Genomic DNA, 23,156 nt, shown 5'->3' on the forward strand with positions numbered 1-23,156 from the left:
ATGATGGTAATTTCATAATGGTACTTAAAACTGTAGAATCACGTCGACGAGGATGGGATTCGAACCCACGCGTGCAGAGCACAATGGATTAGCAGTCCATCGCCTTAACCACTCGGCCACCTCGTTTACGTACTTATGCACAGCATAACGAATTTAGCTAGGCCAGGTGTTAGACCACATGTGAAAATTACTTACCAATGCTGCGAACATGGTTATATGATAATCGAGATAGAAATGGTAATTCAAGACGAGTGTTAACTGCTCAACAATCAAAATCTGGCAACGAACATGAATGCAATTTTATTATGGTACTTAAAACTGTAGAAATTGAGTCGACGAGGATGGGATTCGAACCCACGCGTGCAGAGCACAATGGATTAGCAGTCCATCGCCTTAACCACTCGGCCACCTCATCTACGTAATTGTGGACAGCGTAACGAATTTAGCTAGGCCAGGTGTTAGACCACATGTGACAATTACTTATCAATGCTGCGAACATGACTATATGCTAATCGAGATCGAAGTGGTAATTCAAGATGAGTGTTATCTACTCAACATTCAAAATATGCAAAAGCATGATGGTAATTTCATAATGGAACTTAAAAGTGTAGAATCACGTCGACGAGGATGGGATTCGAACCCATGCGTGCAGAACAGAATGGATTAGCAGTCCATCGCCTTACCCACTCGGCCACCTCGTCTACGTACTTATGCACAGCGTAACGAATTTAGCTAGGCCAGGTGTTAGACCACATGTGACAATTACTTATCAATGCTGCGAACATGGTTATATGATAATCGAGATAGAAATGGTAATTCAAGACGAGTGTTAACTGCTCAACAATCAAAATCTGGCACCGAGCATGATTGCAATTTTATAATGGTACTTAAAAACTGTTGAAATTAAGTCGACGAGGATGGGATTCGAACCCACGCGTGCAGAGCACAATGGATTAGCAGTCCATCGCCTTAACCACTCGGCCACCTCGTCTACGTACATTTGCACAGCGTAACGAATTTAGCTAGACCAGGTGTTAGACCACATGTGAAAAGTACTTATCAATGCTGCGAACATGGTTATATGATAATCGAGATCGAAATTGTAATTCAGGACGAGTGTTAACAACTCAGCAATCAAAATCTGCAAGAGAATGATGGTAATTTCATAATGGTACTTAAAACTGTAGAATCACGTCGACGAGGATGGGATTCGAACCCACGCGTGCAGAGCACAATGGATTAGCAGTCCATCGCCTTAACCACTCGGCCACCTCGTTTACGTACTTATGCACAGCATAACGAATTTAGCTAGGCCAGGTGTTAGACCACATGTGAAAATTACTTACCAATGCTGCGAACATGGTTATATGATAATCGAGATAGAAATGGTAATTCAAGACGAGTGTTAACTGCTCAACAATCAAAATCTGGCAACGAACATGAATGCAATTTTATTATGGTACTTAAAACTGTAGAAATTGAGTCGACGAGGATGGGATTCGAACCCACGCGTGCAGAGCACAATGGATTAGCAGTCCATCGCCTTAACCACTCGGCCACCTCATCTACGTAATTGTGGACAGCGTAACGAATTTAGCTAGGCCAGGTGTTAGACCACATGTGACAATTACTTATCAATGCTGCGAACATGACTATATGCTAATCGAGATCGAAGTGGTAATTCAAGATGAGTGTTATCTACTCAACATTCAAAATATGCAAAAGCATGATGGTAATTTCATAATGGAACTTAAAAGTGTAGAATCACGTCGACGAGGATGGGATTCGAACCCATGCGTGCAGAACAGAATGGATTAGCAGTCCATCGCCTTACCCACTCGGCCACCTCGTCTACGTACTTATGCACAGCGTAACGAATTTAGCTAGGCCAGGTGTTAGACCACATGTGACAATTACTTATCAATGCTGCGAACATGGTTATATGATAATCGAGATAGAAATGGTAATTCAAGACGAGTGTTAACTGCTCAACAATCAAAATCTGGCACCGAGCATGATTGCAATTTTATAATGGTACTTAAAAACTGTTGAAATTAAGTCGACGAGGATGGGATTCGAACCCACGCGTGCAGAGCACAATGGATTAGCAGTCCATCGCCTTAACCACTCGGCCACCTCGTCTACGTACATTTGCACAGCGTAACGAATTTAGCTAGACCAGGTGTTAGACCACATGTGAAAAGTACTTATCAATGCTGCGAACATGGTTATATGATAATCGAGATCGAAATTGTAATTCAGGACGAGTGTTAACAACTCAGCAATCAAAATCTGCAAGAGAATGATGGTAATTTCATAATGGTACTTAAAACTGTAGAATCACGTCGACGAGGATGGGATTCGAACCCACGCGTGCAGAGCACAATGGATTAGCAGTCCATCGCCTTAACCACTCGGCCACCTCGTTTACGTACTTACTAATTCTGCGAACATGGTTATATGTTAATCGAGATAGAAATGGTAATTCAAGACGAGTGTTAACTGCTCAACAATCAAAATCTGGCAACGAACATGAATGCAATTTTATTATGGTACTTAAAACTGTAGAAATTGAGTCGACGAGGATGGGATTCGAACCCACGCGTGCAGAGCACAATGGATTAGCAGTCCATCGCCTTAACCACTCGGCCACCTCATCTACGTAATTGTGGACAGCGTAACGAATTTAGCTAGGCCAGGTGTTAGACCACATGTGAAAATTACTTATCAATGCTGCGAACATGGTTATATGATAATCGAGATCGAAATTGTAATTCAGGACGAGTGTTAACTACTCAACATTCAAAATATGCAAAAGCATGATGGTAATTTCATAATGGAACTTAAAAGTGTAGAATCACGTCGACGAGGATGGGATTCGAACCCATGCGTGCAGAACAGAATGGATTAGCAGTCGATCGCCTTACCCACTCGGCCACCTCGTCTACGTACTTATGCACAGCGTAACGAATTTAGCTAGGCCAGGTGTTAGACCACATGTGAAAATTACTTACCAATGCTGCGAACATGGTTATATGATAATCGAGGTAGAAATGGTAATTCAAGACGAGTGTTAACTGCTCAACAATCAAAATCTGGCACCGAGCATGATTGCAATTTTATTATGGTACTTAAAAACTGTAGAAATTAAGTCGACGAGGATGGGATTCGAACCCACGCGTGCAGAGCACAATGGATTAGCAGTCCATCGCCTTAACCACTCGGCCACCTCGTCTATGTACTTATGGACAGCGTAACGAATTTAGCTAGGCCAGGTGTTAGACCACATGTGAAAATTACTTACCAATGCTGCGAACATGGTTATATGATAATCGAGATAGAAATGGTAATTCAAGACGAGTGTTAACTGCTCAACAATCAAAATCTGGCAATGAGCATGATTGCAATTTTATTATGGTACTTAAAACTGTAGAAATTGAGTCGACGAGGATGGGATTCGAACCCACGCGTGCAGAGCACAATGGATTAGCAGTCCATCGCCTTAACCACTCGGCCACCTCATCTACGTAATTGTGGACAGCGTAACTAATTTAGCTAGGCCAGGTGTTAGACAACATATGAAAATTACTTACCAATGCTGCGAACATGGTTATATGATAATCGAGATCGAAATTGTAATTGTAATTCAGGACGAGTGTTAACTACTCAGCAATCAAAATCTGCAAGAGAATGATGGTAATTTCATAATGGTGCTTAAAACTGTAGAATCACGTCGACGAGGATGGGATTCGTACCCACGCGTGCAGAGCACAATGGATTAGCAGTCCATCGCCTTAACCACTCGGCCACCTCGTCTACGTACATTTGCACAGCGCAACGAATTTAGCTAGACCAGGTGTTAGACCACATGTGAAAAGTACTTATCAATGCTGCGAACATGGTTATATGATAATCGAGATCGAAATTGCAATTCAGGACGAGTGTTAACAACTCAGCAACCAAAATCTGCAAGAGAATGATGGTAATTTCATAATGGTACTTAAAACTGTAGAATCACGTCGACGAGGATGGGATTCGAACCCAAGCGTGCAGAGCACAAAGGATTAGCAGTCATCGCCTTAACCACTAGGCCACCTCGTCTATGTATTATGGACAGCATAACGAATTTAGCTAGGCCAGGTGTTAGACCACATGTGAAAATTACTTACTAATGCTGCGAACATGGTTATATGTTAATCGAGGTAGAAATGGTAATTCAATACGAGTGTTAACTGCTCAACAATCAAAATCTGGCAACGAACATGAATGCAATTTTATTATGGTACTTAAAACTGTAGAAATTGAGTCGACGAGGATGGGATTCGAACCCACGCGTGCAGAGCACAATGGATTAGCAGTCCATCGCCTTAACCACTCGGCCACCTCATCTACGTAATTGTGGACAGCGTAACTAATTTAGCTAGGCCAGGTGTTAGACAACATATGAAAATTACTTACCAATGCTGCGAACATGGTTATATGATAATCGAGATCGAAATTGTAATTCAGGACGAGTGTTAACTACTCAGCAATCAAAATCTGCAAGAGAATGATGGTAATTTCATAATGGTACTTAAAACTGTAGAATCACGTCGACGAGGATGGGATTCGTACCCACGCGTGCAGAGCACAATGGATTAGCAGTCCATCGCCTTAACCACTCGGCCACCTCGTCTACGTACATTTGCACAGCGCAACGAATTTAGCTAGACCAGGTGTTAGACCACATGTGAAAAGTACTTATCAATGCTGCGAACATGGTTATATGAAAATCGAGATCGAAATTGCAATTCAGGACGAGTGTTAACAACTCAGCAACCAAAATCTGCAAGAGAATGATGGTAATTTCATAATGGTACTTAAAACTGTAGAATCACGTCGACGAGGATGGGATTCGAACCCAAGCGTGCAGAGCACAAAGGATTAGCAGTCATCGCCTTAACCACTAGGCCACCTCGTCTACGTACTTATGCACAGCGTAACGAATTTAGCTAGGCCAGGTGTTAGACCACATGTGAAAATTACTTACCAATGCTGCGAACATGGTTATATGATAATCGAGGTAGAAATGGTAATTCAAGACGAGTGTTAACTGCTCAACAATCAAAATCTGGCACCGAGCATGATTGCAATTTTATTATGGTACTTAAAAACTGTAGAAATTAAGTCGACGAGGATGGGATTCGAACCCACGCGTGCAGAGCACAATGGATTAGCAGTCCATCGCCTTAACCACTCGGCCACCTCGTCTATGTACTTATGGACAGCGTAACGAATTTAGCTAGGCCAGGTGTTAGACCACATGTGAAAATTACTTACCAATGCTGCGAACATGGTTATATGATAATCGAGATAGAAATGGTAATTCAAGACGAGTGTTAACTGCTCAACAATCAAAATCTGGCAATGAGCATGATTGCAATTTTATTATGGTACTTAAAACTGTAGAAATTGAGTCGACGAGGATGGGATTCGAACCCACGCGTGCAGAGCACAATGGATTAGCAGTCCATCGCCTTAACCACTCGGCCACCTCATCTACGTAATTGTGGACAGCGTAACTAATTTAGCTAGGCCAGGTGTTAGACAACATGTGAAAATTACTTACCAATGCTGCGAACATGGTTATATGATAATCGAGATCGAAATTGTAATTCAGGACGAGTGTTAACTACTCAGCAATCAAAATCTGCAAGAGAATGATGGTAATTTCATAATGGTACTTAAAACTGCAGAATCACGTCGACGAGGATGGGATTCGTACCCACGCGTGCAGAGCACAATGGATTAGCAGTCCATCGCCTTAACCACTCGGCCACCTCGTCTACGTACATTTGCACAGCGTAACGAATTTAGCTAGACCAGGTGTTAGACCACATGTGAAAATTACTTACTAATGCTGCGAACATGGTTATATGATAATCGAGATCGAAATTGTAATTCAGGACGAGTGTTAACTACTCAACAATCAAAATCTGGCAAGGAGCATGATTGCAATTTTATTATGGTACTTAAAACTGTAGAAATTGAGTCGACGAGGATGGGATTCGAACCCACGCGTGCAGAGCACAATGGATTAGCAGTCCATCGCCTTAACCACTCGGCCACCTCGTCTACGTACATTTGCACAGCGTAACGAATTTAGCTAGATCAGGTGTTATACCACATGTGAAAATTACTTACCAATGCTGCGAACATGGTTATATGATAATCGAGGTAGAAATGGTAATTCAAGACGAGTGTTAACTGCTCAACAATCAAAATCTGGCACCGAGCATGATTGCAATTTTATTATGGTACTTAAAAACTGTAGAAATTAAGTCGACGAGGATGGGATTCGAACCCACGCGTGCAGAGCACAATGGATTAGCAGTCCATCGCCTTAACCACTCGGCCACCTCGCCTATGTACTTATGGACAGCGTAACGAATTTAGCTAGGCCAGGTGTTAGACCACATGTGAAAATTACTTACCAATGCTGCGAACATGGTTATATGATGATCGAGATAGAAATTGTAATTCAAGACGAGTGTTAACTGCTCAACAATCAAAATCTGGCAATGAGCTTGATTGCAATTTTATTATGGTACTTAAAACTGTAGAAATTGAGTCGACGAGGATGGGATTCGAACCCACGCGTGCAGAGCACAATGGATTAGCAGTCCATCGCCTTAACCACTCGGCCACCTCATCTACGTAATTGTGGACAGCGTAACTAATTTAGCTAGGGCAGGTGTTAGACAACATGTGAAAATTAGTTACCAATGCTGCGAACATGGTTATATGATAATCGAGATCGAAATTGTAATTCAGGACGAGTGTTAACTACTCAGCAATCAAAATCTGCAAGAGAATGAAGGTAATTTCATAATGGTACTTAAAACTGTAGAATCACGTCGACGAGGATGGGATTCGTACCCACGCGTGCAGAGCACAATGAATTAGCAGTCCATCGCCTTAACCACTCGGCCACCTCGTCTACGTACATTTGCACAGCGTAACGAATTTAGCTAGACCAGGTGTTAGACCACATGTGAAAAGTACTTATCAATGCTGCGAACATGGTTATATGATAATCGAGATCGAAATTGTAATTCAGGACGAGTGTTAACAACTCAGCAATCAAAATCTGCAAGAGAATGATGGTAATTTCATAATGGTACTTAAAACTGTAGAATCACGTCGACGAGGATGGGATTCGAACCCACGCGTGCAGAGCACAATGGATTAGCAGTCCATCGCCTTAACCACTCGGCCACCTCGTCTACGTACTTATGCACAGCATAACGAATTTAGCTAGGCCAGGTGTTAGACCACATGTGAAAATTACTTACCAATGCTGCGAACATGGTTATATGATAATCGAGATAGAAATGGTAATTCAAGACGAGTGTTAACTGCTCAACAATCAAAATCTGGCACCGAGCATGATTGCAATTTTATTATGGTACTTAAAAACTGTAGAAATTAAGTCGACGAGGATGGGATTCGAACCCACGCGTGCAGAGCACAATGGATTAGCAGTCCATCGCCTTAACCACTCGGCCACCTCGTCTACGTACTTTTGCACTGCGTAAAAAATTTAGCTAGACCAGATTTAGACCACATGTGAAAATTACTTACTAATGCTGCGAACATGGTTATATGATAATCGAGATAGAAATGGTAATTCAAGACGAGTGTTAACTGCTCAACAATCAAAATCTGGCAATGAGCATGATTGCAATTTTATTATGGTACTTAAAACTGTAGAAATTGAGTCGACGAGTATGGGATTCGAACCCACGCGTGCAGAGCACAATGGATTAGCAGTCCATCGCCTTAACCACTCGGCCACCTCATCTACGTAATTGTGGACAGCGTAACTAATTTAGCTAGGCCAGGTGTTAGACCACATGTGAAAATTACTTATCAATGCTGCGAACATGGTTATATGATAATCGAGATCGAAATTATAATTCAGGACGAGTGTTAACTACTCAGCAATCAAAATCTACAAGAGAATGATGGTAATTTCATAATGGTACTTAAAACTGTAGAATCAGGTCGACGAGGATGGGATTCGTACCCACGCGTGCAGAGCACAATGGATTAGCAGTCCATCGCCTTAACCACTCGGCCACCTCGTCTATGTACTTATGGACAGCGTAACGAATTTAGCTAGGCCAGGTGTTAGACCACATGTGAAAATTACTTACTAATGCTGCGAACATGGTTATATGTTAATCGAGATAGAAATGGTAATTCAAGACGAGTGTTAACTGCTCAACAATCAAAATCTGGCAACGAGCATGAATGCAATTTTATTATGGTACTTAAAACTGTAGAAATTGAGTCGACGAGGATGGGATTCGAACCCACGCGTGCAGAGCACAATGGATTAGCAGTCCATCGCCTTAACCACTCGGCCACCTCGTCTACGTACATTTGCACAGCGTAACGAATTTAGCTAGATCAGGTGTTAGACCACATGTGAAAATTACTTACCAATGCTGCGAACATGGTTATATGATAATCGAGATAGAAATGGTAATTCAAGACGAGTGTTAACTGCTCAACAATCAAAATCTGGCAATGAGCATGATTGCAATTTTATTATGGTACTTAAAACTGTAGAAATTGAGTCGACGAGGATGGGATTCGAACCCACGCGTGCAGAGCACAATGGATTAGCAGTCCATCGCCTTAACCACTCGGCCACCTCATCTACGTAATTGTGGACAGCGTAACTAATTTAGCTAGGCCAGGTGTTAGACAACATGTGAAAATTACTTACCAATGCTGCGAACATGGTTATATGATAATCGAGATCGAAATTGTAATTCAGGACGAGTGTTAACTACTCAGCAATCAAAATCTGCAAGAGAATGATGGTAATTTCATAATGGTACTTAAAACTGTAGAATCACGTCGACGAGGATGGGATTCGTACCCACGCGTGCAGAGCACAATGGATTAGCAGTCCATCGCCTTAACCACTCGGCCACCTCGTCTACGTACATTTGCACAGCGTAACGAATTTAGCTAGACCAGGTGTTAGACCACATGTGAAAAGTACTTATCAATGCTGCGAACATGGTTATATGATAATCAAGATCGAAATTGTAATTCGGGACGAGTGTTAACAACTCAGCAATCAAAATCTGCAAGAGAATGATGGTAATTTCATAATGGTACTTAAAACTGTAGAATCACGTCGACGAGGATGGGATTCGAACCCACGCGTGCAGAGCACAATGGATTAGCAGTCCATCGCCTTAACCACTCGGCCACCTCGTCTACGTACTTATGCACAGCGTAACGAATTTAGCTAGGCCAGGTGTTAGACCACATGTGAAAATTACTTACCAATGCTGCGAACATGGTTATATGATAATCGAGATAGAAATGGTAATTCAAGACGAGTGTTAACTGCTCAACAATCAAAATCTGGCACCGAGCATGATTGCAATTTTATTATGGTGCTTAAAAACTGTAGAAATTAAGTCGACGAGGATGGGATTCGAACCCACGCGTGCAGAGCACAATGGATTAGCAGTCCATCGCCTTAACCACTCGGCCACCTCGTCTACGTACTTTTGCACTGCGTAAAAAATTTAGCTAGACCAGGTGTTAGACCACATGTGAAAATTACTTACTAATGCTGCGAACATGGTTATATGATAATCGAGATAGAAATGGTAATTCAAGACGAGTGTTAACTGCTCAACAATCAAAATCTGGCAATGAGCATGATTGCAATTTTATTATGGTACTTAAAACTGTAGAAATTGAGTCGACGAGGATGGGATTCGAACCCACGCGTGCAGAGCACAATGGATTAGCAGTCCATCGCCTTAACCACTCGGCCACCTCATCTACGTAATTGTGGACAGCGTAACTAATTTAGCTAGGCCAGGTGTTAGACCACATGTGAAAATTACTTATCAATGCTGCGAACATGGTTATATGATAATCGAGATCGAAATTATAATTCAGGACGAGTGTTAACTACTCAGCAATCAAAATCTGCAAGAGAATGATGGTAATTTCATAATGGTACTTAAAACTGTAGAATCAGGTCGACGAGGATGGGATTCGTACCCACGCGTGCAGAGCGCAATGGATTAGCAGTCCATCGCCTTAACCACTCGGCCACCTCGTCTACGTACATTTGCACAGCGTAACGAATTTAGCTAGATCAGGTGTTAGACCACATGTGAAAATTACTTACCAATGCTGCGAACATGGTTATATGATAATCGAGATAGAAATGGTAATTCAAGACGAGTGTTAACTGCTCAACAATCAAAATCTGGCACCGAGCATGATTGCAATTTTATTATGGTACTTAAAAACTGTAGAAATTAAGTCGACGATGATGGGATTCGAACCCACGCGTGCAGAGCACCATGGATTAGCAGTCCATCGCCTTAACCACTCGGCCACCTCGTCTATGTACTTATGGACAGCGTAACGAATTTAGCTAGGCCAGGGGTTAGACCACATGTGAAAATTACTTACCAATGCTGCGAACATGGTTATATGATAATCGAGATAGAAATGGTAATTCAAGACGAGTGTTAACTGCTCAACAATCAAAATCTGGCACCGAGCATGATTGCAATTTTATTATGGTACTTAAAAACTGTAGAAATTAAGTCGACGAGGATGGGATTCGAAACCACGCATGCAGAGCACAATGGATTAGCAGTCCATCGCCTTAACCACTCGGCCACCTCGTCTATGTATTATGGATAGCGTAACGAATTTAGCTAGGCCAGGTGTTAGACCACATGTGAAAATTACTTACTAATCTGCGAACATGGTTATATGTTAATCGAGATAGAAATGGTAATTCAAGACGAGTGTTAACTGCTCAACAATCAAAATCTGGCAACGAGCATGAATGCAATTTTATTATGGTACTTAAAACTGTAGAAATTGAGTCGACGAGGTTGGGATTCGAACCCACGCGTGCAGAGCACAATGGATTAGCAGTCCATCGTCTTAACCTATCGGCCACCTCGTCTACGTACTTATGCACAGCGTAACTAATTTAGCTAGGCCAGGTGTTAGACAACATGTGAAAATTACTTACCAATGCTGCGAACATGGTTATATGATAATCGAGATCGAAATTGTAATTCAGGACGAGTGTTAACTACTCAGCAATCAAAATCTGCAAGAGAATGATGGTAATTTCATAATGGTACTTAAAACTGTAGAATCACGTCGACGAGGATGGGATTCGTACCCACGCGTGCAGAGCACAATGGATTAGCAGTCCATCGCCTTAACCACTCGGCCACCTCGTCTACGTACATTTGCACAGCGTAACGAATTTAGCTAGACCAGGTGTTAGACCACATGTGAAAAGTACTTATCAATGCTGCGAACATGGTTATATGATAATCGAGATCGAAATTGTAATTCAGGACGAGTGTTAACAACTCAGCAATCAAAATCTGCAAGAGAATGATGGTAATTTCATAATGGTACTTAAAACTGTAGAATCACGTCGACGAGGATGGGATTCGAACCCACGCGTGCAGAGCACAATGGATTAGCAGTCCATCGCCTTAACCACTCGGCCACCTCGTCTACGTACTTATGCACAGCGTAACGAATTCAGCTAGGCCAGGTGTTAGACCACATGTGAAAATTACTTACCAATGCTGCGAACATGGTTATATGATAATCGAGATAGAAATGGTAATTCAAGACGAGTGTTAACTGCTCAACAATCAAAATCTGGCACCGAGCATGATTGCAATTTTATTATGGTGCTTAAAAACTGTAGAAATTAAGTCGACGAGGATGGGATTCGAACCCACGCGTGCAGAGCACAATGGATTAGCAGTCCATCGCCTTAACCACTCGGCCACCTCGTCTACGTAATTGTGGACAGCGTAACTAATTTAGCTAGGCCAGGTGTTAGACCACATGTGAAAATTACTTATCAATGCTGCGAACATGGTTATATGATAATCGAGATCGAAATTATAATTCAGGACGAGTGTTAACTACTCAGCAATCAAAATCTGCAAGAGAATGATGGTAATTTCATAATGGTACTTAAAACTGTAGAATCAGGTCGACGAGGATGGGATTCGTACCCACGCGTGCAGAGCGCAATGGATTAGCAGTCCATCGCCTTAACCACTCGGCCACCTCGTCTACGTACATTTGCACAGCGTAACGAATTTAGCTAGATCAGGTGTTAGACCACATGTGAAAATTACTTACCAATGCTGCGAACATGGTTATATGATAATCGAGATAGAAATGGTAATTCAAGACGAGTGTTAACTGCTCAACAATCAAAATCTGGCACCGAGCATGATTGCAATTTTATTATGGTACTTAAAAACTGTAGAAATTAAGTCAACGATGATGGGATTCGAACCCACGCGTGCAGAGCACAATGGATTAGCAGTCCATCGCCTTAACCACTCGGCCACCTCGTCTCTGTACTTATGGACAGCGTAACGAATTTAGCTAGGCCAGGGGTTAGACCACATGTGAAAATTACTTACCAATGCTGCGAACATGGTTATATGATAATCGAGATAGAAATGGTAATTCAAGACGAGTGTTAACTGCTCAACAATCAAAATCTGGCACCGCGCATGATTGCAATTTTATTATGGTACTTAAAAACTGTAGAAATTGAGTCGACGAGGATGGGATTCGAACCCACGCGTGCAGAGCACAATTGATTAGCAGTCCATCGCCTTAACCTATCGGCCACCTCATCTACGTAATTGTGGACAGCGTAACGAATTTAGCTAGGCCAGGTGTTAGACCACATGTGAAAATTACTTATCAATGCTGCGAACATGGTTATATGATAATCGAGATCGAAATTGTAATTCAGGACGAGTGTAAACTACTCAGCAATCAAAATCTGCAAGAGAATGATGGTAATTTCATAATGGTACTTAAAACTGTAGAATAACGTCGACGAGGATGGGATTCAAACCCACGCGTGCAGAGCACAATGGATTAGCAGTCCATCGCCTTAACCACTCGGCCACCTCGTCTACGTACATTTGCACAGCGTAACGAATTTAGCTAGATCAGGTGTTAGACCACATGTGAAAATTACTTACCAATGCTGCGAACATGGTTATATGATAATCGACGTAGAAATGGTAATTCAAGACGAGTGTTAACTGCTCAACAATCAAAATCTGGCACCGAGCATGATTGCAATTTTATTATGGTACTTAAAAACTGTAGAAATTAAGTCGACGAGGATGGGATTCGAACCCACGCGTGCAGAGCACAATGGATTAGCAGTCCATCGCCTTAACCACTCGGCCACCTCGTCTATGTACTTATGGACAGCGTAACGAATTTAGCTAGGCCAGGTGTTAGACCACATGTGAAAATTACTTACCAATGCTGCGAACATGGTTATATGATAATCGAGATAGAAATGGTAATTCAAGACGAGTGTTAACTGCTCAACAATCAAAATCTGGCAATGAGCATGATTGCAATTTTATTATGGTACTTAAAACTGTAGAAATTGAGTCGACGAGGATGGGATTCGAACCCACGCGTGCAGAGCACAATGGATTAGCAGTCCATCGCCTTAACCACTCGGCCACCTCATCTACGTAATTGTGGACAGCGTAACTAATTTAGCTAGGCCAGGTGTTAGACAACATGTGAAAATTACTTACCAATGCTGCGAACATGGTTATATGATAATCGAGATCGAAATTGTAATTCAGGACGAGTGTTAACTACTCAGCAATCAAAATCTGCAAGAGAATGATGGTAATTTCATAATGGTACTTAAAACTGTAGAATCACGTCGACGAGGATGGGATTCGTACCCAGGCGTGCAGAGCACAATGGATTAGCAGTCCATCGCCTTAACCACTCGGCCACCTCGTCTACGTACATTTGCACAGCGTAACGAATTTAGCTAGACCAGGTGTTAGACCACATGTGAAAAGTACTTATCAATGCTGCGAACATGGTTATATGATAATCGAGATCGAAATTGTAATTCAGGACGAGTGTTAACAACTCAGCAATCAAAATCTGCAAGAGAATGATGGTAATTTCATAATGGTACTTAAAACTGTAGAATCACGTCGACGAGGATGGGATTCGAACCCACGCGTGCAGAGCACAATGGATTAGCAGTCCATCGCCTTAACCACTCGGCCACCTCGTCTACGTACTTATGCACAGCGTAACGAATTTAGCTAGGCCAGGTGTTAGACCACATGTGAAAATTACTTACCAATGCTGCGAACATGGTTATATGATAATCGAGGTAGAAATGGTAATTCAAGACGAGTGTTAACTGCTCAACAATCAAAATCTGGCACCGAGCATGATTGCAATTTTATTATGGTACTTAAAAACTGTAGAAATTAAGTCGACGAGGATGGGATTCGAACCCACGCGTGCAGAGCACAATGGATTAGCAGTCCATCGCCTTAACCACTCGGCCACCTCGTCTACGTACTTTTGCACTGCGTAAAAAATTTAGCTAGACCAGGTGTTAGACCACATGTGAAAATTACTTACTAATGCTGCGAACATGGTTATATGATAATCGAGATAGAAATGGTAATTCAAGACGAGTGTTAACTGCTCAACAATCAAAATCTGGCAATGAGCATGATTGCAATTTTATTATGGTACTTAAAACTGTAGAAATTGAGTCGACGAGGATGGGATTCGAACCCACGCGTGCAGAGCACAATGGATTAGCAGTCCATCGCCTTAACCACTCGGCCACCTCATCTACGTAATTGTGGACAGCGTAACTAATTTAGCTAGGCCAGGTGTTAGACAACATGTGAAAATTACTTACCAATGCTGCGAACATGGTTATATGATAATCGAGATCGAAATTGTAATTCAAGACGAGTGTTAACTGCTCAACAATCAAAATCTGGCACCGAGCATGATTGCAATTTTATTATGGTACTTAAAAACTGTAGAAATTAAGTCGACGAGGATGGGATTCGAAACCACGCATGCAGAGCACAATGGATTAGCAGTCCATCGCCTTAACCACTCGGCCACCTCGTCTATGTATTATGGATAGCGTAACGAATTTAGCTAGGCCAGGTGTTAGACCACATGTGAAAATTACTTACTAATCTGCGAACATGGTTATATGTTAATCGAGATAGAAATGGTAATTCAAGACGAGTGTTAACTGCTCAACAATCAAAATCTGGCAACGAGCATGAATGCAATTTTATTATGGTACTTAAAACTGTAGAAATTGAGTCGACGAGGTTGGGATTCGAACCCACGCGTGCAGAGCACAATGGATTAGCAGTCCATCGTCTTAACCTATCGGCCACCTCGTCTACGTACTTATGCACAGCGTAACTAATTTAGCTAGGCCAGGTGTTAGACAACATGTGAAAATTACTTACCAATGCTGCGAACATGGTTATATGATAATCGAGATCGAAATTGTAATTCAGGACGAGTGTTAACTACTCAGCAATCAAAATCTGCAAGAGAATGATGGTAATTTCATAATGGTACTTAAAACTGTAGAATCACGTCGACGAGGATGGGATTCGTACCCACGCGTGCAGAGCACAATGGATTAGCAGTCCATCGCCTTAACCACTCGGCCACCTCGTCTACGTACATTTGCACAGCGTAACGAATTTAGCTAGACCAGGTGTTAGACCACATGTGAAAAGTACTTATCAATGCTGCGAACATGGTTATATGATAATCGAGATCGAAATTGTAATTCAGGACGAGTGTTAACTACTCAGCAATCAAAATCTGCAAGAGAATGATGGTAATTTCATAATGGTACTTAAAACTGTAGAATCAGGTCGACGAGGATGGGATTCGTACCCACGCGTGCAGAGCGCAATGGATTAGCAGTCCATCGCCTTAACCACTCGGCCACCTCGTCTACGTACATTTGCACAGCGTAACGAATTTAGCTAGATCAGGTGTTAGACCACATGTGAAAATTACTTACCAATGCTGCGAACATGGTTATATGATAATCGAGATAGAAATGGTAATTCAAGACGAGTGTTAACTGCTCAACAATCAAAATCTGGCACCGCGCATGATTGCAATTTTATTATGGTACTTAAAAACTGTAGAAATTGAGTCGACGAGGATGGGATTCGAACCCACGCGTGCAGAGCACAATTGATTAGCAGTCCATCGCCTTAACCTATCGGCCACCTCATCTACGTAATTGTGGACAGCGTAACGAATTTAGCTAGGCCAGGTGTTAGACCACATGTGAAAATTACTTATCAATGCTGCGAACATGGTTATATGATAATCGAGATCGAAATTGTAATTCAGGACGAGTGTAAACTACTCAGCAATCAAAATCTGCAAGAGAATGATGGTAATTTCATAATGGTACTTAAAACTGTAGAATAACGTCGACGAGGATGGGATTCAAACCCACGCGTGCAGAGCACAATGGATTAGCAGTCCATCGCCTTAACCACTCGGCCACCTCGTCTACGTACATTTGCACAGCGTAACGAATTTAGCTAGATCAGGTGTTAGACCACATGTGAAAATTACTTACCAATGCTGCGAACATGGTTATATGATAATCGACGTAGAAATGGTAATTCAAGACGAGTGTTAACTGCTCAACAATCAAAATCTGGCACCGAGCATGATTGCAATTTTATTATGGTACTTAAAAACTGTAGAAATTAAGTCGACGAGGATGGGATTCGAACCCACGCGTGCAGAGCACAATGGATTAGCAGTCCATCGCCTTAACCACTCGGCCACCTCGTCTATGTACTTATTGACAGCGTAACGAATTTAGCTAGGCCAGGTGTTAGACCACATGTGAAAATTACTTACCAATGCTGCGAACATGGTTATATGATAATCGAGATAGAAATGGTAATTCAAGACGAGTGTTAACTGCTCAACAATCAAAATCTGGCAATGAGCATGATTGCAATTTTATTATGGTACTTAAAACTGTAGAAATTGAGTCGACGAGGATGGGATTCGAACCCACGCGTGCAGAGCACAATGGATTAGCAGTCCATCGCCTTAACCACTCGGCCACCTCATCTACGTAATTGTGGACAGCGTAACTAATTTAGCTAGGCCAGGTGTTAGACAACATGTGAAAATTACTTACCAATGCTGCGAACATGGTTATATGATAATCGAGATCGAAATTGTAATTCAGGACGAGTGTTAACTACTCAGCAATCAAAATCTGCAAGAGAATGATGGTAATTTCATAATGGTACTTAAAACTGTAGAATCACGTCGACGAGGATGGGATTCGTACCCAGGCGTGCAGAGCACAATGGATTAGCAGTCCATCGCCTTAACCACTCGGCCACCTCGTCTACGTACATTTGCACAGCGTAACGAATTTAGCTAGACCAGGTGTTAGACCACATGTGAAAAGTACTTATCAATGCTGCGAACATGGTTATATGATAATCGAGATCGAAATTGTAATTCAGGACGAGTGTTAACAACTCAGCAATCAAAATCTGCAAGAGAATGATGGTAATTTCATAATGGTACTTAAAACTGTAGAATCACGTCGACGAGGATGGGATTCGAACCCACGCGTGCAGAGCACAATGGATTAGCAGTCCATCGCCTTAACCACTCGGCCACCTCGTCTACGTACTTATGCACAGCGTAACGAATTTAGCTAGGCCAGGTGTTAGACCACATGTGAAAATTACTTACCAATGCTGCGAACATGGTTATATGATAATCGAGGTAGAAATGGTAATTCAAGACGAGTGTTAACTGCTCAACAATCAAAATCTGGCACCGAGCATGATTGCAATTTTATTATGGTACTTAAAAACTGTAGAAATTAAGTCGACGAGGATGGGATTCGAACCCACGCGTGCAGAGCACAATGGATTAGCAGTCCATCGCCTTAACCACTCGGCCACCTCGTCTACGTACTTTTGCACTGCGTAAAAAATTTAGCTAGACCAGGTGTTAGACCACATGTGAAAATTACTTACTAATGCTGCGAACATGGTTATATGATAATCGAGATAGAAATGGTAATTCAAGACGAGTGTTAACTGCTCAACAATCAAAATCTGGCAATGAGCATGATTGCAATTTTATTATGGTACTTAAAACTGTAGAAATTGAGTCGACGAGGATGGGATTCGAACCCACGCGTGCAGAGCACAATGGATTAGCAGTCCATCGCCTTAACCACTCGGCCACCTCATCTACGTAATTGTGGACAGCGTAACTAATTTAGCTAGGCCAGGTGTTAGACAACATGTGAAAATTACTTACCAATGCTGCGAACATGGTTATATGATAATCGAGATCGAAATTGTAATTCAGGACGAGTGTTAACTACTCAGCAATCAAAATCTGCAAGAGAATGATGGTAATTTCATAATGGTACTTAAAACTGTAGAATCACGTCGACGAGGATGGGATTCGTACCCAGGCGTGCAGAGCACAATGGATTAGCAGTCCATCGCCTTAACCACTCGGCCACCTCGTCTACGTACATTTGCACAGCGTAACGAATTTAGCTAGACCAGGTGTTAGACCACATGTGAAAAGTACTTATCAATGCTGCGAACATGGTTATATGATAATCGAGATCGAAATTGTAATTCAGGACGAGTGTTAACAACTCAGCAATCAAAATCTGCAAGAGAATGATGGTAATTTCATAATGGTACTTAAAACTGTAGAATCACGTCGACGAGGATGGGATTCGAACCCAAGCGTGCAGAGCACAATGGATTAGCAGTCCATCGCCTTAACCACTCGGCCACCTCGTCTACGTACTTATGCACAGCGTAACGAATTTAGCTAGGCCAGGTGTTAGACCACATGTGAAAATTACTTACCAATGCTGCGAACATGGTTATATGATAATCGAGGTAGAAATGGTAATTCAAGACGAGTGTTAACTGCTCAACAATCAAAATCTGGCACCGAGCATGATTGCAATTTTATTATGGTACTTAAAAACTGTAGAAATTAAGTCGACGAGGATGGGATTCGAACCCACGCGTGCAGAGCACAATGGATTAGCAGTCCATCGCCTTAACCACTCGGCCACCTCGTCTACGTACTTTTGCACTGCGTAAAAAATTTAGCTAGACCAGGTGTTAGACCACATGTGAAAATTACTTACTAATGCTGCGAACATGGTTATATGATAATCGAGATAGAAATGGTAATTCAAGACGAGTGTTAACTGCTCAACAATCAAAATCTGGCAATGAGCATGATTGCAATTTTATTATGGTACTTAAAACTGTAGAAATTGAGTCGACGAGGATGGGATTCGAACCCACGCGTGCAGAGCACAATGGATTAGCAGTCCATCGCCTTAACCACTCGGCCACCTCATCTACGTAATTGTGGACAGCGTAACTAATTTAGCTAGGCCAGGTGTTAGACAACATGTGAAAATTACTTACCAATGCTGCGAACATGGTTATATGATAATCGAGATCGAAATTGTAATTCAGGACGAGTGTTAACTACTCAGCAATCAAAATCTGCAAGAGAATGATGGTAATTTCATAATGGTACTTAAAACTGTAGAATCACGTCGACGAGGATGGGATTCGTACCCAGGCGTGCAGAGCACAATGGATTAGCAGTCCATCGCCTTAACCACTCGGCCACCTCGTCTACGTACATTTGCACAGCGTAACGAATTTAGCTAGACCAGGTGTTAGACCACATGTGAAAAGTACTTATCAATGCTGCGAACATGGTTATATGATAATCGAGATCGAAATTGTAATTCAGGACGAGTGTTAACAACTCAGCAATCAAAATCTGCAAGAGAATGATGGTAATTTCATAATGGTACTTAAAACTGTAGAATCACGTCGACGAGGATGGGATTCGAAACCACGCGTGCAGAGCACAATGGATTAGCAGTCCATCGCCTTAACCACTCGGCCACCTCGTCTACGTACTTATGCACAGCGTAACGAATTTAGCTAGGCCAGGTGTTAGACCACATGTGAAAATTACTTACCAATGCTGCGAACATGGTTATATGATAATCGAGGTAGAAATGGTAATTCAAGACGAGTGTTAACTGCTCAACAACCAAAATCTGGCACCGAGCATGATTGCAATTTTATTATGGTACTTAAAAACTGTAGAAATTAAGTCGACGAGGATGGGATTCGAACCCACGCGTGCAGAGCACAATGGATTAGCAGTCCATCGCCTTAACCACTCGGCCACCTCGTCTACGTACTTTTGCACTGCGTAAAAAATTTAGCTAGACCAGGTGTTAGACCACATGTGAAAATTACTTACTAATGCTGCGAACATGGTTATATGATAATCGAGATAGAAATGGTAATTCAAGACGAGTGTTAACTGCTCAACAATCAAAATCTGGCAATGAGCATGATTGCAATTTTATTATGGTACTTAAAACTGTAGAAATTGAGTCGACGAGGATGGGATTCGAACCCACGCGTGCAGAGCACAATGGATTAGCAGTCCATCGCCTTAACCACTCGGCCACCTCATCTACGTAATTGTGGACAGCGTAACTAATTTAGCTAGGCCAGGTGTTAGACAACATGTGAAAATTACTTACCAATGCTGCGAACATGGTTATATGATAATCGAGATCGAAATTGTAATTCAGGACGAGTGTTAACTACTCAGCAATCAAAATCTGCAAGAGAATGATGGTAATTTCATAATGGTACTTAAAACTGTAGAATCACGTCGACGAGGATGGGATTCGTACCCAGGCGTGCAGAGCACAATGGATTAGCAGTCCATCGCCTTAACCACTCGGCCACCTCGTCTACGTACATTTGCACAGCGTAACGAATTTAGCTAGACCAGGTGTTAGACCACATGTGAAAAGTACTTATCAATGCTGCGAACATGGTTATATGATAATCGAGATCGAAATTGTAATTCAGGACGAGTGTTAACAACTCAGCAATCAAAATCTGCAAGAGAATGATGGTAATTTCATAATGGTACTTAAAACTGTAGAATCACGTCGACGAGGATGGGATTCGAAACCACGCGTGCAGAGCACAATGGATTAGCAGTCCATCGCCTTAACCACTCGGCCACCTCGTCTACGTACTTATGCACAGCGTAACGAATTTAGCTAGGCCAGGTGTTAGACCACATGTGAAAATTACTTACCAATGCTGCGAACATGGTTATATGATAATCGAGGTAGAAATGGTAATTCAAGACGAGTGTTAACTGCTCAACAACCAAAATCTGGCACCGAGCATGATTGCAATTTTATTATGGTACTTAAAAACTGTAGAAATTAAGTCGACGAGGATGGGATTCGAACCCACGCGTGCAGAGCACAATGGATTAGCAGTCCATCGCCTTAACCACTCGGCCACCTCGTCTACGTACTTTTGCACTGCGTAAAAAATTTAGCTAGACCAGGTGTTAGACCACATGTGAAAATTACTTACTAATGCTGCGAACATGGTTATATGATAATCGAGATAGAAATGGTAATTCAAGACGAGTGTTAACTGCTCAACAATCAAAATCTGGCAATGAGCATGATTGCAATTTTATTATGGTACTTAAAACTGTAGAAATTGAGTCGACGAGGATGGGATTCGAACCCACGCGTGCAGAGCACAATGGATTAGCAGTCCATCGCCTTAACCACTCGGCCACCTCATCTACGTAATTGTGGACAGCGTAACTAATTTAGCTAGGCCAGGTGTTAGACCACATGTGAAAATTACTTATCAATGCTGCGAACATGGTTATATGATAATCGAGATCGAAATTATAATTCAGGACGAGTGTTAACTACTCAGCAATCAAAATCTGCAAGAGAATGATGGTAATTTCATAATGGTACTTAAAACTGTAGAATCAGGTCGACGAGGATGGGATTCGTACCCACGCGTGCAGAGCGCAATGGATTAGCAGTCCATCACCTTAACCACTCGGCCACCTCGTCTACGTACATTTGCACAGCGTAACGAATTTAGCTAGATCAGGTGTTAGACCACATGTGAAAATTACTTACCAATGCTGCGAACATGGTTATATGATAATCGAGATAGAAATGGTAATTCAAGACGAGTGTTAACTGCTCAACAATCAAAATCTGGCACCGAGCATGATTGCAATTTTATTATGGTACTTAAAAACTGTAGAAATTAAGTCGACGATGATGGGATTCGAACCCACGCGTGCAGAGCACCATGGATTAGCAGTCCATCGCCTTAACCACTCGGCCACCTCGTCTATGTACTTATGGACAGCGTAACGAATTTAGCTAGGCCAGGGGTTAGACCACATGTGAAAATTACTTACCAATGCTGCGAACATGGTTATATGATAATCGAGATAGAAATGGTAATTCAAGACGAGTGTTAACTGCTCAACAATCAAAATCTGGCACCGAGCATGATTGCAATTTTATTATGGTACTTAAAAACTGTAGAAATTGAGTCGACGAGGATGGGATTCGAACCCACGCGTGCAGAGCACAATGGATTAGCAGTCCATCGCCTTAACCACTCGGCCACCTCATCTACGTAATTGTGGACAGCGTAACTAATTTAGCTAGGCCAGGTGTTAGACCACATGTGAAAATTACTTATCAATGCTGCGAACATGGTTATATGATAATCGAGATCGAAATTATAATTCAGGACGAGTGTTAACTACTCAGCAATCAAAATCTGCAAGAGAATGATGGTAATTTCATAATGGTACTTAAAACTGTAGAATCAGGTCGACGAGGATGGGATTCGTACCCTCGCGTGCAGAGCGCAATGGATTAGCAGTCCATCACCTTAACCACTCGGCCACCTCGTCTACGTACATTTGCACAGCGTAACGAATTTAGCTAGATCAGGTGTTAGACCACATGTGAAAATTACTTACCAATGCTGCGAACATGGTTATATGATAATCGAGATAGAAATGGTAATTCAAGACGAGTGTTAACTGCTCAACAATCAAAATCTGGCACCGAGCATGATTGCAATTTTATTATGGTACTTAAAAACTGTAGAAATTAAGTCGACGATGATGGGATTCGAACCCACGCGTGCAGAGCACCATGGATTAGCAGTCCATCGCCTTTTTTTTTTTTTCTTTTATTAAAAGACAAGACCCACTGGTCCGTCATGTAAAGTAAAAATATTTACAAAATA

The 23,156-nt window shown here is 41.9% G+C and overlaps 45 non-coding genes across 45 annotated transcripts; all 45 read right to left on the bottom strand.

The window, feature by feature from the left end:
* Positions 1-44: 44 nt before the first annotated feature.
* On the bottom strand, positions 45-126 carry TRNAS-GCU (transfer RNA serine (anticodon GCU)). Its single transcript has one exon. It is a non-coding gene; the product is annotated as a tRNA-Ser (tRNA).
* A 207-nt stretch (positions 127-333) lies between these two features.
* On the bottom strand, positions 334-415 carry TRNAS-GCU (transfer RNA serine (anticodon GCU)). Its single transcript has one exon. It is a non-coding gene; the product is annotated as a tRNA-Ser (tRNA).
* Positions 416-909: 494 nt separating this feature from the next.
* Positions 910-991, bottom strand: TRNAS-GCU (transfer RNA serine (anticodon GCU)). Its single transcript has one exon. It is a non-coding gene; the product is annotated as a tRNA-Ser (tRNA).
* A 204-nt stretch (positions 992-1,195) lies between these two features.
* TRNAS-GCU (transfer RNA serine (anticodon GCU)) lies at positions 1,196-1,277 on the bottom strand. Its single transcript has one exon. It is a non-coding gene; the product is annotated as a tRNA-Ser (tRNA).
* A 207-nt stretch (positions 1,278-1,484) lies between these two features.
* On the bottom strand, positions 1,485-1,566 carry TRNAS-GCU (transfer RNA serine (anticodon GCU)). The gene has a single exon. It is a non-coding gene; the product is annotated as a tRNA-Ser (tRNA).
* Positions 1,567-2,060: 494 nt separating this feature from the next.
* Positions 2,061-2,142, bottom strand: TRNAS-GCU (transfer RNA serine (anticodon GCU)). The gene has a single exon. It is a non-coding gene; the product is annotated as a tRNA-Ser (tRNA).
* Positions 2,143-2,346: 204 nt separating this feature from the next.
* On the bottom strand, positions 2,347-2,428 carry TRNAS-GCU (transfer RNA serine (anticodon GCU)). The gene has a single exon. It is a non-coding gene; the product is annotated as a tRNA-Ser (tRNA).
* A 149-nt stretch (positions 2,429-2,577) lies between these two features.
* TRNAS-GCU (transfer RNA serine (anticodon GCU)) lies at positions 2,578-2,659 on the bottom strand. The gene has a single exon. It is a non-coding gene; the product is annotated as a tRNA-Ser (tRNA).
* Positions 2,660-3,153: 494 nt separating this feature from the next.
* On the bottom strand, positions 3,154-3,235 carry TRNAS-GCU (transfer RNA serine (anticodon GCU)). The gene has a single exon. It is a non-coding gene; the product is annotated as a tRNA-Ser (tRNA).
* A 207-nt stretch (positions 3,236-3,442) lies between these two features.
* Positions 3,443-3,524, bottom strand: TRNAS-GCU (transfer RNA serine (anticodon GCU)). The gene has a single exon. It is a non-coding gene; the product is annotated as a tRNA-Ser (tRNA).
* Positions 3,525-4,307: 783 nt separating this feature from the next.
* Positions 4,308-4,389, bottom strand: TRNAS-GCU (transfer RNA serine (anticodon GCU)). Its single transcript has one exon. It is a non-coding gene; the product is annotated as a tRNA-Ser (tRNA).
* Positions 4,390-5,168: 779 nt separating this feature from the next.
* Positions 5,169-5,250, bottom strand: TRNAS-GCU (transfer RNA serine (anticodon GCU)). The gene has a single exon. It is a non-coding gene; the product is annotated as a tRNA-Ser (tRNA).
* A 207-nt stretch (positions 5,251-5,457) lies between these two features.
* On the bottom strand, positions 5,458-5,539 carry TRNAS-GCU (transfer RNA serine (anticodon GCU)). The gene has a single exon. It is a non-coding gene; the product is annotated as a tRNA-Ser (tRNA).
* A 493-nt stretch (positions 5,540-6,032) lies between these two features.
* TRNAS-GCU (transfer RNA serine (anticodon GCU)) lies at positions 6,033-6,114 on the bottom strand. The gene has a single exon. It is a non-coding gene; the product is annotated as a tRNA-Ser (tRNA).
* A 208-nt stretch (positions 6,115-6,322) lies between these two features.
* On the bottom strand, positions 6,323-6,404 carry TRNAS-GCU (transfer RNA serine (anticodon GCU)). The gene has a single exon. It is a non-coding gene; the product is annotated as a tRNA-Ser (tRNA).
* Positions 6,405-6,611: 207 nt separating this feature from the next.
* Positions 6,612-6,693, bottom strand: TRNAS-GCU (transfer RNA serine (anticodon GCU)). The gene has a single exon. It is a non-coding gene; the product is annotated as a tRNA-Ser (tRNA).
* A 490-nt stretch (positions 6,694-7,183) lies between these two features.
* Positions 7,184-7,265, bottom strand: TRNAS-GCU (transfer RNA serine (anticodon GCU)). The gene has a single exon. It is a non-coding gene; the product is annotated as a tRNA-Ser (tRNA).
* Positions 7,266-7,473: 208 nt separating this feature from the next.
* On the bottom strand, positions 7,474-7,555 carry TRNAS-GCU (transfer RNA serine (anticodon GCU)). The gene has a single exon. It is a non-coding gene; the product is annotated as a tRNA-Ser (tRNA).
* A 781-nt stretch (positions 7,556-8,336) lies between these two features.
* On the bottom strand, positions 8,337-8,418 carry TRNAS-GCU (transfer RNA serine (anticodon GCU)). The gene has a single exon. It is a non-coding gene; the product is annotated as a tRNA-Ser (tRNA).
* Positions 8,419-8,625: 207 nt separating this feature from the next.
* TRNAS-GCU (transfer RNA serine (anticodon GCU)) lies at positions 8,626-8,707 on the bottom strand. Its single transcript has one exon. It is a non-coding gene; the product is annotated as a tRNA-Ser (tRNA).
* A 490-nt stretch (positions 8,708-9,197) lies between these two features.
* On the bottom strand, positions 9,198-9,279 carry TRNAS-GCU (transfer RNA serine (anticodon GCU)). The gene has a single exon. It is a non-coding gene; the product is annotated as a tRNA-Ser (tRNA).
* Positions 9,280-9,487: 208 nt separating this feature from the next.
* TRNAS-GCU (transfer RNA serine (anticodon GCU)) lies at positions 9,488-9,569 on the bottom strand. The gene has a single exon. It is a non-coding gene; the product is annotated as a tRNA-Ser (tRNA).
* A 207-nt stretch (positions 9,570-9,776) lies between these two features.
* TRNAS-GCU (transfer RNA serine (anticodon GCU)) lies at positions 9,777-9,858 on the bottom strand. Its single transcript has one exon. It is a non-coding gene; the product is annotated as a tRNA-Ser (tRNA).
* A 1,643-nt stretch (positions 9,859-11,501) lies between these two features.
* TRNAS-GCU (transfer RNA serine (anticodon GCU)) lies at positions 11,502-11,583 on the bottom strand. Its single transcript has one exon. It is a non-coding gene; the product is annotated as a tRNA-Ser (tRNA).
* Positions 11,584-11,791: 208 nt separating this feature from the next.
* Positions 11,792-11,873, bottom strand: TRNAS-GCU (transfer RNA serine (anticodon GCU)). The gene has a single exon. It is a non-coding gene; the product is annotated as a tRNA-Ser (tRNA).
* A 1,070-nt stretch (positions 11,874-12,943) lies between these two features.
* TRNAS-GCU (transfer RNA serine (anticodon GCU)) lies at positions 12,944-13,025 on the bottom strand. Its single transcript has one exon. It is a non-coding gene; the product is annotated as a tRNA-Ser (tRNA).
* A 208-nt stretch (positions 13,026-13,233) lies between these two features.
* On the bottom strand, positions 13,234-13,315 carry TRNAS-GCU (transfer RNA serine (anticodon GCU)). The gene has a single exon. It is a non-coding gene; the product is annotated as a tRNA-Ser (tRNA).
* A 207-nt stretch (positions 13,316-13,522) lies between these two features.
* TRNAS-GCU (transfer RNA serine (anticodon GCU)) lies at positions 13,523-13,604 on the bottom strand. Its single transcript has one exon. It is a non-coding gene; the product is annotated as a tRNA-Ser (tRNA).
* A 490-nt stretch (positions 13,605-14,094) lies between these two features.
* TRNAS-GCU (transfer RNA serine (anticodon GCU)) lies at positions 14,095-14,176 on the bottom strand. The gene has a single exon. It is a non-coding gene; the product is annotated as a tRNA-Ser (tRNA).
* Positions 14,177-14,384: 208 nt separating this feature from the next.
* TRNAS-GCU (transfer RNA serine (anticodon GCU)) lies at positions 14,385-14,466 on the bottom strand. The gene has a single exon. It is a non-coding gene; the product is annotated as a tRNA-Ser (tRNA).
* A 207-nt stretch (positions 14,467-14,673) lies between these two features.
* TRNAS-GCU (transfer RNA serine (anticodon GCU)) lies at positions 14,674-14,755 on the bottom strand. The gene has a single exon. It is a non-coding gene; the product is annotated as a tRNA-Ser (tRNA).
* A 1,643-nt stretch (positions 14,756-16,398) lies between these two features.
* Positions 16,399-16,480, bottom strand: TRNAS-GCU (transfer RNA serine (anticodon GCU)). Its single transcript has one exon. It is a non-coding gene; the product is annotated as a tRNA-Ser (tRNA).
* Positions 16,481-16,688: 208 nt separating this feature from the next.
* Positions 16,689-16,770, bottom strand: TRNAS-GCU (transfer RNA serine (anticodon GCU)). Its single transcript has one exon. It is a non-coding gene; the product is annotated as a tRNA-Ser (tRNA).
* Positions 16,771-16,977: 207 nt separating this feature from the next.
* On the bottom strand, positions 16,978-17,059 carry TRNAS-GCU (transfer RNA serine (anticodon GCU)). The gene has a single exon. It is a non-coding gene; the product is annotated as a tRNA-Ser (tRNA).
* A 490-nt stretch (positions 17,060-17,549) lies between these two features.
* Positions 17,550-17,631, bottom strand: TRNAS-GCU (transfer RNA serine (anticodon GCU)). The gene has a single exon. It is a non-coding gene; the product is annotated as a tRNA-Ser (tRNA).
* A 208-nt stretch (positions 17,632-17,839) lies between these two features.
* TRNAS-GCU (transfer RNA serine (anticodon GCU)) lies at positions 17,840-17,921 on the bottom strand. Its single transcript has one exon. It is a non-coding gene; the product is annotated as a tRNA-Ser (tRNA).
* Positions 17,922-18,128: 207 nt separating this feature from the next.
* Positions 18,129-18,210, bottom strand: TRNAS-GCU (transfer RNA serine (anticodon GCU)). Its single transcript has one exon. It is a non-coding gene; the product is annotated as a tRNA-Ser (tRNA).
* A 490-nt stretch (positions 18,211-18,700) lies between these two features.
* On the bottom strand, positions 18,701-18,782 carry TRNAS-GCU (transfer RNA serine (anticodon GCU)). Its single transcript has one exon. It is a non-coding gene; the product is annotated as a tRNA-Ser (tRNA).
* A 208-nt stretch (positions 18,783-18,990) lies between these two features.
* TRNAS-GCU (transfer RNA serine (anticodon GCU)) lies at positions 18,991-19,072 on the bottom strand. Its single transcript has one exon. It is a non-coding gene; the product is annotated as a tRNA-Ser (tRNA).
* Positions 19,073-19,279: 207 nt separating this feature from the next.
* TRNAS-GCU (transfer RNA serine (anticodon GCU)) lies at positions 19,280-19,361 on the bottom strand. Its single transcript has one exon. It is a non-coding gene; the product is annotated as a tRNA-Ser (tRNA).
* Positions 19,362-20,141: 780 nt separating this feature from the next.
* On the bottom strand, positions 20,142-20,223 carry TRNAS-GCU (transfer RNA serine (anticodon GCU)). The gene has a single exon. It is a non-coding gene; the product is annotated as a tRNA-Ser (tRNA).
* A 207-nt stretch (positions 20,224-20,430) lies between these two features.
* Positions 20,431-20,512, bottom strand: TRNAS-GCU (transfer RNA serine (anticodon GCU)). The gene has a single exon. It is a non-coding gene; the product is annotated as a tRNA-Ser (tRNA).
* A 780-nt stretch (positions 20,513-21,292) lies between these two features.
* Positions 21,293-21,374, bottom strand: TRNAS-GCU (transfer RNA serine (anticodon GCU)). Its single transcript has one exon. It is a non-coding gene; the product is annotated as a tRNA-Ser (tRNA).
* Positions 21,375-21,581: 207 nt separating this feature from the next.
* TRNAS-GCU (transfer RNA serine (anticodon GCU)) lies at positions 21,582-21,663 on the bottom strand. Its single transcript has one exon. It is a non-coding gene; the product is annotated as a tRNA-Ser (tRNA).
* Positions 21,664-22,447: 784 nt separating this feature from the next.
* Positions 22,448-22,529, bottom strand: TRNAS-GCU (transfer RNA serine (anticodon GCU)). The gene has a single exon. It is a non-coding gene; the product is annotated as a tRNA-Ser (tRNA).
* Between the last annotated feature and the right edge of the window lie 627 nt (positions 22,530-23,156).

This window comes from Saccoglossus kowalevskii, chromosome 15 (genome assembly GCF_978046115.1).
Source record: "Saccoglossus kowalevskii chromosome 15, keSacKowa6.1, whole genome shotgun sequence".
Taxonomy (NCBI): Eukaryota; Metazoa; Hemichordata; class Enteropneusta; family Harrimaniidae; genus Saccoglossus; species Saccoglossus kowalevskii.